This window comes from Elaeis guineensis, chromosome 6 (assembly GCF_000442705.2).
Source record: "Elaeis guineensis isolate ETL-2024a chromosome 6, EG11, whole genome shotgun sequence".
Classification (NCBI taxonomy): Eukaryota; Viridiplantae; Streptophyta; class Magnoliopsida; order Arecales; family Arecaceae; genus Elaeis; species Elaeis guineensis.
The window spans coordinates 126,137,239-126,154,476 of NC_025998.2; positions in this window are offsets into that span (position 1 = coordinate 126,137,239).

The window sequence follows — 17,238 nt, forward strand, 5'->3', positions numbered from 1 at the left end:
TTATGATTTCCCATGGCTCTGCATTTTATTCAGAAGTCATTCAAATTATTATGATTAAAATTACTTATTTGAACTTGTAGTTGATTTTTTGGTGAGATATGTCCAAAATGCTTTCATTCCCGAGACTTATCCTAGATTCTCCTCCTAATAGAAGTATTTTTTTGATTCCAAATTCTGAAAGGCAAAGGAGTTCTTCTAAAGCTTGATTTGAGAAGGTTAATTGTGATCTTCTTGATTGGAATTTTTCTTAGTACACTGCATGCCCAAAACTTTGGATATGGATAGCCTGGATCAAAAAGATTGTTTGCTCGACAAGCATTATTTGTAGTGAATGGGTGGTTGAATTGGATCATTTGATGTTACTGAGGCTTGAGGCCGGTGTGATTCCAGTTCTCCACTTGGGTTTGGGCTGGAGGCTGACGTTTTTCATGTGATGTTAGATTGCTAGAGGTCACAAGAACTATTAAGCTTAAAGATCTGGATAACAAGCTTGAGGCAGGAGGTATCACTAAGTTATAGCATGCAGATGACACTTTGCTGTTCAGCAAGGCAAGGGATAGATATATTGGCAACTTGAAACTAATTCTATATTGCTTTGGAGGTCTCTCAGGCTTGAGAGAGTCAATTGTATCAATATCTTTTTGAGAATGGTCAATTATATCAATATCAAGAGCTTCTTAGTGCATATCGGACCTGATAGTCAACAAGGACAGCTATTGGCATGTACTGTGAATTGTGGACTGTAGAACCTCCCTGTCAAGGACCTTGGTATGCTACTTTCCAATACTAAGTGCAGAAGGACTAATTGGGAGCCTTCTATTGAGAAGGTGGTTAGGCATCTAACCAGTTAAAAGAAAAGGGAGGACAATTTTATCCTATAGAGGTAGTTTAGTGCTCATCAAGGTTCACTATTTTGGTACCAGATTTTGTACCAGTACCATTCCATTACAATGTTGGTATGATACAAGACAATGAGATATACCAAGTGTCAGTATGGTATGAGATTGTATATGGTACAGTATGCTCGGTGTAGTATCGATGCGTATGGAGATCTTGGTGCTCATCCAATATGTACTTACAGCCCTTCTTTGCATCATGTCTAGATCCATTGACATAGGTTATATAGAGAATTGAAGCAGTTCGAAGGTTTCTTGGGGACAAGTGTGCAAGAGTAGAGATCAAGACTCCTTTGGTTTGCTGTGTCCAGTGGCAGGACACCTTCAGAATATTGGGGATCTCTCAAGGTACGCTTTTTATACTCCTTAGAACAAAGCCAAAGTCAAGATTCTGTTTGGGTGATTGGGTTTGATACATTTGGTTTCACACAGAAAAAGAAACTCAGGAGAAGAGTCCCTTCAGCTCTACCAAAGCTCAAATTATGCATTTGTGGATTTTATGCATATAATTTTATACTCCTTGTAGCAAAGCCATAATTCTGTATTTGATATTGTGGCCTTTGAACTATTCTGCCGTCATCATATTAAGCATGAGAAACAAAATTTGCTTATCGGACCCTTTGTGGCTTTGTAGCTTGCTGTTTATAATAATTTTGAGTTGCATATAGTGACCGTTGAGTCATTCTAAGATAAGTATATGAAAGATGGGGGAAAATTTATTGCAAGGTCCAAATTCTATGTATTCGAATTTGACCTTGAAACCTGTCTAGGTCAACTATATATATTAAGCATACTAAATGAAACTGGATCACTAGACCCTTCATAGTTTGTTTCTTTTAATAATATTCAGTTTCCATATAATAACTATGGAACTATTTAGGGGTCACAAAAAGAAGCATGAAAAAAAAAATTATAGCCATGCCCAAATTCCATAAATTTATACTGTGACCCAGAACCATTATGAGGTCAGTATATTAATCTAGTATGACAGAATTTGATTACCAGACCTTCTGTAATTCATTGCTTATGGTAATTTTCAGTTTTTTTATAATGGCCATGAAACCATTCAGAGGTCTCTATTATGAAATAGTTGAAATAAATTTATAGCTAGCAATGCCCAAATTCTATGTTTGTATTTTGGGGCCTTAGAAGCAGCCTGAGGTCACTGTATCAAGCATAGCTAATGGAATTTGATCACCAGATCTTGTTGCTTATAACCATTCTTGGTGTCTATCCCACAACCATGCAACCATGCAAGGATTACCATATGAATCATAAAACTATAACATGGCCCTAACTTTGTGTTTCAGTAATGTGACTCAAGAACCAATATAGGATCAGTATATTAAGCATGGAATATGGAATTCTACCACCAGACTCTCCATAGTTTGTTGCATCAAATATCTATCAGTTTCTATATAGTGATGATGGAACCATTCAAATGTCCCTATATGAAATATAGAATTTATAGCAAGGCCTAAATTCAATTTTTGCATATCGTGAACCCATGGTAAATGTTGGTCACCATATTAAGAATGGTTAGTGAAAATTGATCTCCAAACTTTCTACAGCTTGTTTTCTATAATAGGTTTTAGTTTCGATATGGGATCATGCAATCAGTCAAGGGTCACTATATGAAACTTGCGAAATAATTTATAGCAAAGCTCTGTTAAGAACTGTGTCACAGAGCACTTTGTATTATTTGTTCATTGCATAAAATGGGGGTAGCTTCCTACTACCTCCTATTCACATAAAAAAAAAGAAATTGTAACCACTGAATTATGGGGTCCTAGATGAAGCACAGCTAAAAAATTTGATCAGAGGACTCTATGTAGTTTGTTCCTTATGATAACTTTTAATGTCCATATAATGATGATCGAATCATTCAAGGGTCACTATATGAAATATGGGCAAAAGATTTACAGGAAAGTACAAATTTCATATTTGCAAAGCTAATGAAATTTGATCACTGGAACCTCCATGGTCTGCTGCTTATAATAATTTTCATTTTTCATATAATGAACCATTCAGGGTCACCATATGAAACGTGGAAAAATTATAGCAAAGTCCATATTTAGTGTTTGTATATTGTAATTGTAGAACCAGTTTGCGATCACTATATTAAGCACTACTAATGAAATTTGATTGTCAGATTTTCAAATTTCTGGTGGCTGTTATGAAAGCGAAAATAGAGCCACAAAGGCTTCAGAGAAAATGGAGGCGGCTCGGTGACAAAAGAATTGATGGCACTCTTTGGAACAGAAGAAAAAGAATGAACAAGTCTACAAGAAATGCTGAAGGCCATATATCCAAGAGGTTATAGTTGCCAACAAGGTTAGTATTACAAATGAATGAAGCTGTCTGCAAATTTCTTGAACTATGGCCAAATAACCAGCTTGTTCTCCTCCCTCTCTCTCTCTGTTTGATCTTTTTTTACAGAAAGTTTGTTCAGGTTTGTTAATGGGAAAATAAGCTGAATTCCACATGATTAAAAAAAAAAAAAAAAAAGCTGAATTTAAGCCACATTATGAGGATGGGCATATAAATGACAATGCCTAACTATGCCATATATGGGCTCCAATTGCATGGACCAAGCATTGCATGGGCACAGGGAGAGCTAGAGAACTTGGGCAAACAAAAACCGTAATGACAAAAACCAACTTAACATTGCCCTCATTATTTTTAGCAAACTGAGCTCGTTAGCAGCTCTAGATCTGGATAAGATTATATGGATCCCATATCCAATGCATTAAAAATTAGAACTTTCATCATTTTGCGAACCAGAATCCCAATCCTAATTATATGACAAGAGAGAGAGATCAAGGAAGTCACAACAAAAACCATAATTATAAAAATAATGCCATAGTTTAATTAACATCACAAAGATTTCCTCATTGCAGAGATTAGTTTTATCCCTCTTTGCAGCAGCCAAGGCCCAAAAGAACTAGCGTCCAAAGGGGTTTTCCTACATGACCCAAAAGTAACGATGCCTGAATGACGCTAAGACCACATGATCTTTAACATCTTTCCAAGGGATCTAACCCTCTCTGTCTGTTCATTGTATCTCGTACATTTTTATTCCTTAAAACAGGAGAAAAGGGACAACAAGGACGGCCAAGGCCACCAGGGCCTTGTCCCACCCGAGAAAGAGTAAGTCCAAAGCTTTCTTACCCAAAATGATTCTGTTGGCTGCGACCAATCAATAAATAACAAGAAACAATGACAAAAAAATCCTCCATGATTTCGTCCAGTGTGCCTCATTGATTTCTAGGAAGAACATGAAAAATTGTATCCTATTCTGTATGCATCATGTGGTTGTACGCACCGTCAACCGCAGTATCCATCCCTACGGTCCTCATTCATCAATCATATATCTCGATATATTATTATAAAAATAAATAGCTGTGATTGATAGCTTGCAAAACAACTTATGCTTGCAACGTAGGGTATGATTTATAAGAGAAGATACCATGTGTTGCCTCAGGACTTCAAAATATGGAGTAGAGTGAATCGATTTGAATGTGATTGGATGGAGCAATCCCTGCGATCTGGTGAAAACTCTTTCAATATGTAAAATCAGTCAAAAAATCGAATGGGGATCCTCTGATTCTTGATGCTTCGATGCTTAAGTCAGTTCGAACTTTGAGAACAAAGGTAGAAAAGAAGGGAAGAGAGAGAGAAATTGAATTGAACTGGAGGAGAACTGGATAGGAACTAAGAGTCTAGTTTAATTTTCTACTGATAGAGTTTTTTCTAGTTTCAGAGAGCAAAATTTATCGATGAAGGATCTTTGGCCCTCTATTTATAGAGGGGTTGAAGAGGTCATTCCAGAGTTTGTTAGGCCGTTAGAGAAGTTTGTTAGATGATTAAAGAGCCACCTGTAAATGAGCTGGCGTACAGCTGTGCATATGAGCTGAACATGAGATCGTGGCCAGTTGTGACATAGTTGAGGAAACCACCGTGGCATTTGCAGAACAGTTAAGTCCATCACAATAATAGCTCACCTCGATAGATGATCGGGGTGAAATAGAAATACCATAACATTCATCCTGGTGGTATCAGGGTTCAGGTCGGTAGATACCCGACCTGAACATTTGTTTGTCAGCTAAGACCATCCGGATAAAATACATAAGGATGTCTTCTATTCATCTCGATAAAACATCGAACTGAATCTGCTAATAGGTAAATTGGTATGCTGAGATCCGATGCTTTAAGATTGATATCTCTTTGATCTTGTATGACAATGCCATGTATCTTAAGGCTGATTTAATACACCAATATGTTACCCCCCACTTCCTATGTGCGAGATGATAATTTTTTGATTGGATCAGAAAATAACAATATCTTCACAAAGTAGGATTTTCACCAATTTGGTAAGCATTTGTCATAAAGATTGGATTTTACCAGTCGGGACATCTTATTTCCGAATCAACCTAATCTAGCTCGGTTATCTACCATCCAGGAGATCTATTCTCCGTGTTTGCCTTTTTATTCGATCGTTTACCGACTAGAAAATCTTATCTTCACTCTTGAATCTTTGGTCTAATTTTCATCGGTCAGGAGATCTTATCTCCACATTTGATTTTTTTGCTCGATTTTATATCAATCAGGAGATCTTATCTCCGTACTTGAATTTTTAGTCTGATTTTCACTGGTCAAGAGATCTTATCTTCATATTTAGCTTTTGGTTTGATTTTTCACTGATCAGAAGATCTTATCTCCGTACTTCAATTTTCATTCCAATTTTTATCGATTAGAAGTTCTTATCTCTATATTTGGCTTTTGATCCGATTTTTCACCGACTAGGAGATCTAATCTTCGTACTTTGAATTTTCATTCTGGTTTTTACCGGTTAGGAGATCTTATCTTCATATTTGTTTTTGATCCGATTTTTCACCAATCAAGAGATCCTATCTCCATACTTTGAATTTTTATTTCGATTTTCACCGATTAGAAGATCTTATCTCCATATTTGATTTTTGATCTGATTTTTCATCGATCAGGAGATCTTATTTTTGTATTTTACCTTGGGATATTCTGGGTTGATGTTGTCGTCGTTTGGAATAAATGCACCACACCTCGAGAGCATGAAAATTAATTGTTTGGTTGAAAACGAAGGGACTTGATCTTTCAGAAAATGATTCATCAGATCTTTCCTCATCATTGCTTGGACGAAGGATTTGAAAATATCAAATAAGAGTGCGATAATTGTCAACATTTGGTTGGCTTATCAGCTTGGGCACGGATCAGTCCATCATGGCAGAATCTGAGGAAAAGTGTGCCTAACCGCTGTCTAACCGAGCATTGGATTAACGTTAAGTGTCACAAATCGGCAAGGAGATCAGTTAATACAGGCTGTCGATTTGCCTATAAAAGGCTTTTGCCCCCCAGTCTTTGTTTATTTTTTCTGTTATCATGCAAAGGTGCTGCTGAAATATTTTCAGAAGTTTCTTAGCATCAAATGATTGCCAGAGAAAGTAAGGAGCCTCGTCGGAGCAGGAGGAGAGGAGCCCACTTTTCATCTCTTGAGAGGATTTCAGCTGTTTTCTTTAGGTATCAATCCTCCCTCATTCGCTCTCTTTCATCCTTGTTTGCTTTCAACTGTAAGGTAGCTATTCCTTCTCTTTTGAGTCTGTCTATTTTTTTCTCATATTTTTTTTCTGGAAAACAAGTCTAAGAGAGATAGAAAGGGGAAGGAGACCATAGATGGCCCACATGTTAGGTCGACTCAACCCCTTTTGGCCATAGAGATAGAAAATCCACCTCGAAAGGATCCTGAAACTGATTTGTTAGGTAAAGAGAGTTCGGATCACAGTGCAGAATTTTTTGTGCATGATCTCATGGATTACCTCGATCCAGAAACAGAGGGATCTGTTCTGACTGAGGAGAACCTCACGACCCTTAGAAACAAATATGACATATCCGACGAATATGAAATGATAATACCGGATCTGGAAGGTCGGGTATCTGAACCTCTCGAAGGCTGCATAGCCTTCTATGATGAGTCTCTTCGGTCTGACCTATGATTTTTATTGCATCCCTTTTTTTATAATGTCTTTGATTTCTTTAGGGTCCACTGCACTCAAATAACTTCAAATGCAATTAGAATGATTATAGTATTCATCATCACGTGTAATTTCCTTCATATAGATCTTAGGATTTCTTTGTTTAGGTCCTTGGTCCTTTTGAAAAGGCATCTGAGTGAGAAGGGTTAGTGGTACTTCTCACCTCGGAAGAGCTGCAAAATTAGATCTAGCCTTCTCTCTTCCATTCACGACTGGAAAAGCTATTTTTTCTTTGTCCGAGCTTCCATTCCATAAGGTTTTAGGACTTTCTGGGGGCGTCTGGACACCAAACATAATTCCCACGATGAAATTCTCTCTGAGGATGAGGTGACTTATTCAACCTTGATCACCACCAAAACATCCAAGCTTTCTTCTCTGATAAATGATCAGGCATTGTATGATGCTGTTATCGATCTATACTCTCCTCAGGATAAGATCGAAGTGTTATACTTTTTAACTTCTCTCTTTTTTGTCTTCATTGTTCTGAAACGTATGTCTGATGCAAAAATGAGGTTCAACCCGATGAAACTGAAAGATAGGAAGAGGAAGGACCAACTGAAACCGTCTGTCACTATCACTGCACCAAAAAAAGTTAAAGGTGCAGAATCTCTTCCTGCCCCGATGCTGTCCCAATCTTCATCGGCGACTCCTTCCTCGACCATCTCGAGGAGGAGTGAAGCCTTCTGGGGATCCTAGAACTCTCCTCGAGCACTATCATTGGAACCACCTTGCCAACCCACCGTGGTCAGGGTCAAGAACAATAATGCCCGGCCTGCACCGCCTTCCAAAGAGTTCGGGCACAAAATGACTACAATCTCTGAGGTCCTATCAAGCTCAGCTGAGGGGGACGCTGTGACTAGAATGTCACTCCTAGAGCGACCTCGACTAGAATGTCACTCCTTGAATCTGTAATGCCGATCATCGATCTGGAGGTGCGTCAAAAGAATTGCCCAAAGGAGATCGTCAACCATGAATTTTAACAACTCATGCATGTGAGCATTTCTCTTCTTTTTTTTTTTTCACTTCGATGAATGACCGAACTGAATCTTTTGTCCTGCAGGTTGTCGTTAACTTCAAAGTCATGTATGAGAACATGATCTACCTACTGAAGAATAAAGAGGCCATGGACACCAATCTAATCATTCTCCAAGAGGAGAAGAAAAAAGAGTTCGAACTCACCATCGGACTAAAACATCAACTCGAAGAGAAGCTGAAGGTCTTAAAGGAAAAGAATCAGAACTTACTGGACCTTCAGCAAAAAGTCAACGAGCAAGAGAAGAAGATTTTTGATCTGCATACTATTGCGGAGAAGAATAAAGAATTGGAGCCAAGGCTTAAAGAGGCGAAAAAGGCCAATAAGGCTCACGAAAAGGCCATAGAGGCCTTGAAAAGATAAATTAAGAAAGAGTAGGACAAGGCGGCCAAGGTGGTCAAACTATATAAGGCTTCTGAGGAGTTCAAGGATGAAGTGTCCGAAAGCTCCAAGGGCACGTACGACTACGCCTTCAGTCAGTGCCAGAATCTGATCAAGAAGCTGTACCTTGAGGTAGACATCTCTAGGGTCACTCCAAAGGTGACCGTCGAGATGGGCGTGAAGTGGGATCTTGAAGCACCCCTCTGAAACGATGGAGGAGCCAGCGAAGGAGTTTGATCGATCTCCTATAGAGGTGAACGCAACTGAAGCTATCATTGTGGAGCCCATATCCATGATGCCTCCAGTGGAGACTGAAGTCCTCGAGGTCGGCAAGAAATCGAAGCCTACCCTAATCGTGGAGCTTGCTATTATCGATACTGAGAAGTCGGAACAACCCAAGAAGGAACCAACCAAGGAGAGCTCCGATGCATCGGTGATCATTCAATAGAAATTTTTTTTTCTTCTTAGGATGTACCGACCTGATATAGGTCTTCTTTTTTCTTCTTTGGGATATATAAACCCGATATGGATTCTTATTTTTGTATCTTTTTTAAATATCAATGCAAAAGATATTTTTTCAGGCATACTTGAGTTATGTAGTCTAGCAGATTTTATCGTTTGTCGGGATAAAATAATCATGCATATCTTTGTAAATCAATAGAATCAAAAATTGATAACTAATTCAATAGAATCAAAAACTGGTAACCTTAAATTCATCCATCATCAATTAATTAAAAATGAAAGGCTGGACGTACCTTTATTTGCATGACCGCGGATGGATCAAGTTTTGAAATTTGATTCAGATATTGATATTTTCAGGAGACCCCAAAGATAATCTCACTCTAGAGATCAATATAAACCTTTTGATCTTGTATTCGATATAAGACTCGTCGGTCAATGGGGGGATCAAATCCTCTGGGGCTTCTCCAGACTGAAATCTCGATGAATGCTTATCGCCTTCAGTGCTCTATCGGATCAGAATCTTGATAAACATTCATGCCCTTTGGGGCTCTATCGGACTGAAATCTGAATTAACATTTGTGCCCTTCGGAGCTTCATCGAATTGGAATCCAGATTGGTGTTTATGCCTTTCGGAGCTTTATCAGACTGAAATCTGGATTGATACTTGTGCCCTATGGGGCTTTACTGGATTGAAATCTGGATTGGTGTTCATGCCCTTCGGAGCTTTACCGAACTGAAATCTAGATTGATACATGTGCTCTATGGGGTTTTATCGGATTGGAATCCAAATTGATATTCATGCCCTTCAAGATTTTATCAAACTGAAATGCAGATCCATATGTATACCCTTCAGGGCTTTACCGAATTAGAATCTGAATTGAAACTCATACCCTTCGGAGCTTTACCAGATTGAAATCCAAATTGATACATGTGCCCTATGGGGCTTTATCTGATTGGAATCCATATTGGTATTCATGTTCTTCGGAGCTTTATCAGACTGAAATCCGGATTGATATATGTGCCCTACAGGGCTTTATCTGATTGAAATTTGGATTGATATTCATACCCTTCGGGGCTTTACCAGACTGAAATATGGATTAATACATGTGCCCTACGGGACTTTACCAGATTGGAATCCGGATTGGTATATATGCCTTACGGGACTTTACTGACTTAAGGACCAAATTTTGATAAATAGGAGGGACATGACGTACAAGAAAAAGCTCGTTAGATCATTTTCATTGATAATATCTTCTGAGATTTTTAGAATTTCAAGTACGAGGAATAATAGATCTGTCTAAATTTTTAATTTCATAAGCCCCTGGATGAACTGCATCAGTGACTTAATAAGGTCCTTTCCAATTAGGAGCCAATTTATCTTGCTCAGTAGGCTTTGAAACTTTAGCTCATCTCAGAGTGAGGTCATCCTTCTGAAATGACTTCGGCTTCACTCGGGCATTGTAATACTTAGCAGTTCTCTGCTTATATATCGCCATTCTGATATGAGCTTGTTCTCTTATATCATCAAGAAGATCCAGATTGATCCTCAATCGATCAGAATTGATTGTTTCATGAAAATTTCTGACTCTATCAGATAATAAATCAATCTTCACTAGAATCACAGCTTCAGTCCTATAAGTGAGCCTGAAGGAAGTTTCTCCTATAGAAATCTGATGTGTGGTTCGGTATGTCCACAGTACACTCTACAACTCTTCAACCTACAAGCCTTTTACATCAGTGAGCCTTGTCTTCAAACCATGAAGAATAGTTCTATTGATTACTTTAGCCTCACTATTCGACTGTGGATGCCCAACAGAAGTGAGTCAGTGATCAATATGAAACTTGAAATAGAATTTTTTAAACTTGAGGTTGTCTAGCTATCGATCATTATCAGTGATGATGATCCGAGATAAATCAAATCGATAGATTATGAATTTTTAGATAAAATCCTGCATCTTTTTCTCTATGATTTGGGCTAAAGGCTCCACCTCTATCTATTTTGTAAAATAATCAATAGCCACCACCAGAAATTTTCTTTGACCTGCCGCTGTTAGAAAAGATCCCAGTATATGCATCCCTCAAATTGCAAAGGGCCAGGGGGCGGTAATCGCAATAAGCTCAACAGCAGGTTGATGTTAGATATTAGCATACCTTTGGCATTGATCACACTTGTTGACAAGATCAACTATATTTTTTTGAATAGTGGACTAGTAATAATCTCGCCGGATTACTTTATAAGCAAATGACCTATCCCCCAAATAGTTTCCACATATACCCTCATGCACTTCTCGAAGTACGTAGTTAGCTTTATATGACGTCAAGCATCAAAGTAGAGGAAGAGAATAAGATTTTTTATATAAATGACCTTCTTGGAGAACACACCATGGAGCTTATTTTTTAATGCTTCTAGTCTTGATCAGATTATTAGGCAGAACTCCTTTAGATATGTAATCTATGAGGGAATCAATCCAACTCGACTCATGACCGATCTGAAATATAGAGAGCACTTCAATACTAGACCTGTCCAACTGTTCAATCAATATTTTTTGATTCAGATCGGAAAAACCTGAGGTGGCAAGATGGGATAGAGCGTCAGTCCGGGCATTTTTTGATCTAAAAATTTGGAGTACTTCAAGCTCTTTAAAATTTTTGGGTAGTTTTTTGACATTCTGCAAGTAACAGGCCATCGTGGAATCTTTGGCTTCAAATTGACCTCGGACTTTGCCGACGACAAGTTGTGAATCTGTGAAAACCTTTAATTTTTTGACTCCGAGTTCTTTTGCCATCTTAAGACCTGCTGTTAGGGCTTCATGTTCAGTATCATTATTGAAAGTATTAAAATTGAACCTTAGGACTTGCTCAGTTAAAATTTATTTATATTGTCCAGCTAGACAATCCAAGAGGGGTGGGGGTAAATTAGATTTTAAAAATTTTAAACAGATATGTGCACTAGCTGTGAGCTAATTCAAATGTTGCGTAGTGAATTTAAGCTAAAGCAAATGCGAGACAAAAATAAAAGATGCACACACACAAATACAACAAATTTATAGTGGTTTGGTGCACTTCAAGCACGTACATCCACTTTTCAAGCGATCATCTTAGAAATTTTACTATAATCTTTCAAAGATTACAGTTAGATAGTTTTGACGAGCTCACTATTCAAAAATTCAGTTGGTTTTAAAACAGATGCATTAACCTTAACCTTTACAAATCTTAACCCATGACTCTCAATCCAATTTAAAAGTTGGATTCAACCTTTCCCTCAACTTTCAGTCCCTCTAAAATTTGTTACAGCAAACCAAGAATAAAGAAAAGGTTACAACAAAGGTGCTCCCAAAGGTGATTTGTTATCGTTGATGCTTGAATGAAGAAGCTTTGAATGCTTTCACTGATTGCTCCCTTGCTTCTTCTTAATTGCTCACATAAGTCTCAAGAAAATATAAAATGAAAGTAGTTGAACTCTCTTGAATATACATTTGATTTTTTTGCTCGATTTTATATCAATCAGGAGATCTTATCTCCGTACTTGAATTTTTAGTCTGATTTTCACTGGTCAAGAGATCTTATCTTCATATTTAGCTTTTGGTTTGATTTTTCACTGATCAGAAGATCTTATCTCCGTACTTCAATTTTCATTCCAATTTTTATCGATTAGAAGTTCTTATCTCTATATTTGGCTTTTGATCCGATTTTTCACCGACTAGGAGATCTAATCTTCGTACTTTGAATTTTCATTCTGGTTTTTACCGGTTAGGAGATCTTATCTTCATATTTGTTTTTGATCCGATTTTTCACCAATCAAGAGATCCTATCTCCATACTTTGAATTTTTATTTCGATTTTCACCGATTAGAAGATCTTATCTCCATATTTGATTTTTGATCTGATTTTTCATCGATCAGGAGATCTTATTTTTGTATTTTACCTTGGGATATTCTGGGTTGATGTTGTCGTCGTTTGGAATAAATGCACCACACCTCGAGAGCATGAAAATTAATTGTTTGGTTGAAAACGAAGGGACTTGATCTTTCAGAAAATGATTCATCAGATCTTTCCTCATCATTGCTTGGACGAAGGATTTGAAAATATCAAATAAGAGTGCGATAATTGTCAACATTTGGTTGGCTTATCAGCTTGGGCACGGATCAGTCCATCATGGCAGAATCTGAGGAAAAGTGTGCCTAACCGCTGTCTAACCGAGCATTGGATTAACGTTAAGTGTCACAAATCGGCAAGGAGATCAGTTAATACAGGCTGTCGATTTGCCTATAAAAGGCTTTTGCCCCCCAGTCTTTGTTTATTTTTTCTGTTATCATGCAAAGGTGCTGCTGAAATATTTTCAGAAGTTTCTTAGCATCAAATGATTGCCAGAGAAAGTAAGGAGCCTCGTCGGAGCAGGAGGAGAGGAGCCCACTTTTCATCTCTTGAGAGGATTTCAGCTGTTTTCTTTAGGTATCAATCCTCCCTCATTCGCTCTCTTTCATCCTTGTTTGCTTTCAACTGTAAGGTAGCTATTCCTTCTCTTTTGAGTCTGTCTATTTTTTTCTCATATTTTTTTTCTGGAAAACAAGTCTAAGAGAGATAGAAAGGGGAAGGAGACCATAGATGGCCCACATGTTAGGTCGACTCAACCCCTTTTGGCCATAGAGATAGAAAATCCACCTCGAAAGGATCCTGAAACTGATTTGTTAGGTAAAGAGAGTTCGGATCACAGTGCAGAATTTTTTGTGCATGATCTCATGGATTACCTCGATCCAGAAACAGAGGGATCTGTTCTGACTGAGGAGAACCTCACGACCCTTAGAAACAAATATGACATATCCGACGAATATGAAATGATAATACCGGATCTGGAAGGTCGGGTATCTGAACCTCTCGAAGGCTGCATAGCCTTCTATGATGAGTCTCTTCGGTCTGACCTATGATTTTTATTGCATCCCTTTTTTTATAATGTCTTTGATTTCTTTAGGGTCCACTGCACTCAAATAACTTCAAATGCAATTAGAATGATTATAGTATTCATCATCACGTGTAATTTCCTTCATATAGATCTTAGGATTTCTTTGTTTAGGTCCTTGGTCCTTTTGAAAAGGCATCTGAGTGAGAAGGGTTAGTGGTACTTCTCACCTCGGAAGAGCTGCAAAATTAGATCTAGCCTTCTCTCTTCCATTCACGACTGGAAAAGCTATTTTTTCTTTGTCCGAGCTTCCATTCCATAAGGTTTTAGGACTTTCTGGGGGCGTCTGGACACCAAACATAATTCCCACGATGAAATTCTCTCTGAGGATGAGGTGACTTATTCAACCTTGATCACCACCAAAACATCCAAGCTTTCTTCTCTGATAAATGATCAGGCATTGTATGATGCTGTTATCGATCTATACTCTCCTCAGGATAAGATCGAAGTGTTATACTTTTTAACTTCTCTCTTTTTTGTCTTCATTGTTCTGAAACGTATGTCTGATGCAAAAATGAGGTTCAACCCGATGAAACTGAAAGATAGGAAGAGGAAGGACCAACTGAAACCGTCTGTCACTATCACTGCACCAAAAAAAGTTAAAGGTGCAGAATCTCTTCCTGCCCCGATGCTGTCCCAATCTTCATCGGCGACTCCTTCCTCGACCATCTCGAGGAGGAGTGAAGCCTTCTGGGGATCCTAGAACTCTCCTCGAGCACTATCATTGGAACCACCTTGCCAACCCACCGTGGTCAGGGTCAAGAACAATAATGCCCGGCCTGCACCGCCTTCCAAAGAGTTCGGGCACAAAATGACTACAATCTCTGAGGTCCTATCAAGCTCAGCTGAGGGGGACGCTGTGACTAGAATGTCACTCCTAGAGCGACCTCGACTAGAATGTCACTCCTTGAATCTGTAATGCCGATCATCGATCTGGAGGTGCGTCAAAAGAATTGCCCAAAGGAGATCGTCAACCATGAATTTTAACAACTCATGCATGTGAGCATTTCTCTTCTTTTTTTTTTTTCACTTCGATGAATGACCGAACTGAATCTTTTGTCCTGCAGGTTGTCGTTAACTTCAAAGTCATGTATGAGAACATGATCTACCTACTGAAGAATAAAGAGGCCATGGACACCAATCTAATCATTCTCCAAGAGGAGAAGAAAAAAGAGTTCGAACTCACCATCGGACTAAAACATCAACTCGAAGAGAAGCTGAAGGTCTTAAAGGAAAAGAATCAGAACTTACTGGACCTTCAGCAAAAAGTCAACGAGCAAGAGAAGAAGATTTTTGATCTGCATACTATTGCGGAGAAGAATAAAGAATTGGAGCCAAGGCTTAAAGAGGCGAAAAAGGCCAATAAGGCTCACGAAAAGGCCATAGAGGCCTTGAAAAGATAAATTAAGAAAGAGTAGGACAAGGCGGCCAAGGTGGTCAAACTATATAAGGCTTCTGAGGAGTTCAAGGATGAAGTGTCCGAAAGCTCCAAGGGCACGTACGACTACGCCTTCAGTCAGTGCCAGAATCTGATCAAGAAGCTGTACCTTGAGGTAGACATCTCTAGGGTCACTCCAAAGGTGACCGTCGAGATGGGCGTGAAGTGGGATCTTGAAGCACCCCTCTGAAACGATGGAGGAGCCAGCGAAGGAGTTTGATCGATCTCCTATAGAGGTGAACGCAACTGAAGCTATCATTGTGGAGCCCATATCCATGATGCCTCCAGTGGAGACTGAAGTCCTCGAGGTCGGCAAGAAATCGAAGCCTACCCTAATCGTGGAGCTTGCTATTATCGATACTGAGAAGTCGGAACAACCCAAGAAGGAACCAACCAAGGAGAGCTCCGATGCATCGGTGATCATTCAATAGAAATTTTTTTTTCTTCTTAGGATGTACCGACCTGATATAGGTCTTCTTTTTTCTTCTTTGGGATATATAAACCCGATATGGATTCTTATTTTTGTATCTTTTTTAAATATCAATGCAAAAGATATTTTTTCAGGCATACTTGAGTTATGTAGTCTAGCAGATTTTATCGTTTGTCGGGATAAAATAATCATGCATATCTTTGTAAATCAATAGAATCAAAAATTGATAACTAATTCAATAGAATCAAAAACTGGTAACCTTAAATTCATCCATCATCAATTAATTAAAAATGAAAGGCTGGACGTACCTTTATTTGCATGACCGCGGATGGATCAAGTTTTGAAATTTGATTCAGATATTGATATTTTCAGGAGACCCCAAAGATAATCTCACTCTAGAGATCAATATAAACCTTTTGATCTTGTATTCGATATAAGACTCGTCGGTCAATGGGGGGATCAAATCCTCTGGGGCTTCTCCAGACTGAAATCTCGATGAATGCTTATCGCCTTCAGTGCTCTATCGGATCAGAATCTTGATAAACATTCATGCCCTTTGGGGCTCTATCGGACTGAAATCTGAATTAACATTTGTGCCCTTCGGAGCTTCATCGAATTGGAATCCAGATTGGTGTTTATGCCTTTCGGAGCTTTATCAGACTGAAATCTGGATTGATACTTGTGCCCTATGGGGCTTTACTGGATTGAAATCTGGATTGGTGTTCATGCCCTTCGGAGCTTTACCGAACTGAAATCTAGATTGATACATGTGCTCTATGGGGTTTTATCGGATTGGAATCCAAATTGATATTCATGCCCTTCAAGATTTTATCAAACTGAAATGCAGATCCATATGTATACCCTTCAGGGCTTTACCGAATTAGAATCTGAATTGAAACTCATACCCTTCGGAGCTTTACCAGATTGAAATCCAAATTGATACATGTGCCCTATGGGGCTTTATCTGATTGGAATCCATATTGGTATTCATGTTCTTTGGAGCTTTATCAGACTGAAATCCGGATTGATATATGTGCCCTACAGGGCTTTATCTGATTGAAATTTGGATTGATATTCATACCCTTCGGGGCTTTACCAGACTGAAATATGGATTAATACATGTGCCCTACGGGACTTTACCAGATTGGAATCCGGATTGGTATATATGCCTTACGGGACTTTACTGACTTAAGGACCAAATTTTGATAAATAGGAGGGACATGACGTACAAGAAAAAGCTCGTTAGATCATTTTCATTGATAATATCTTCTGAGATTTTTAGAATTTCAAGTACGAGGAATAATAGATCTGTCTAAATTTTTAATTTCATAAGCCCCTGGATGAACTGCATCAGTGACTTAATAAGGTCCTTTCCAATTAGGAGCCAATTTATCTTGCTCAGTAGGCTTTGAAACTTTAGCTCATCTCAGAGTGAGGTCATCCTTCTGAAATGACTTCGGCTTCACTCGGGCATTGTAATACTTAGCAGTTCTCTGCTTATATATCGCCATTCTGATATGAGCTTGTTCTCTTATATCATCAAGAAGATCCAGATTGATCCTCAATCGATCAGAATT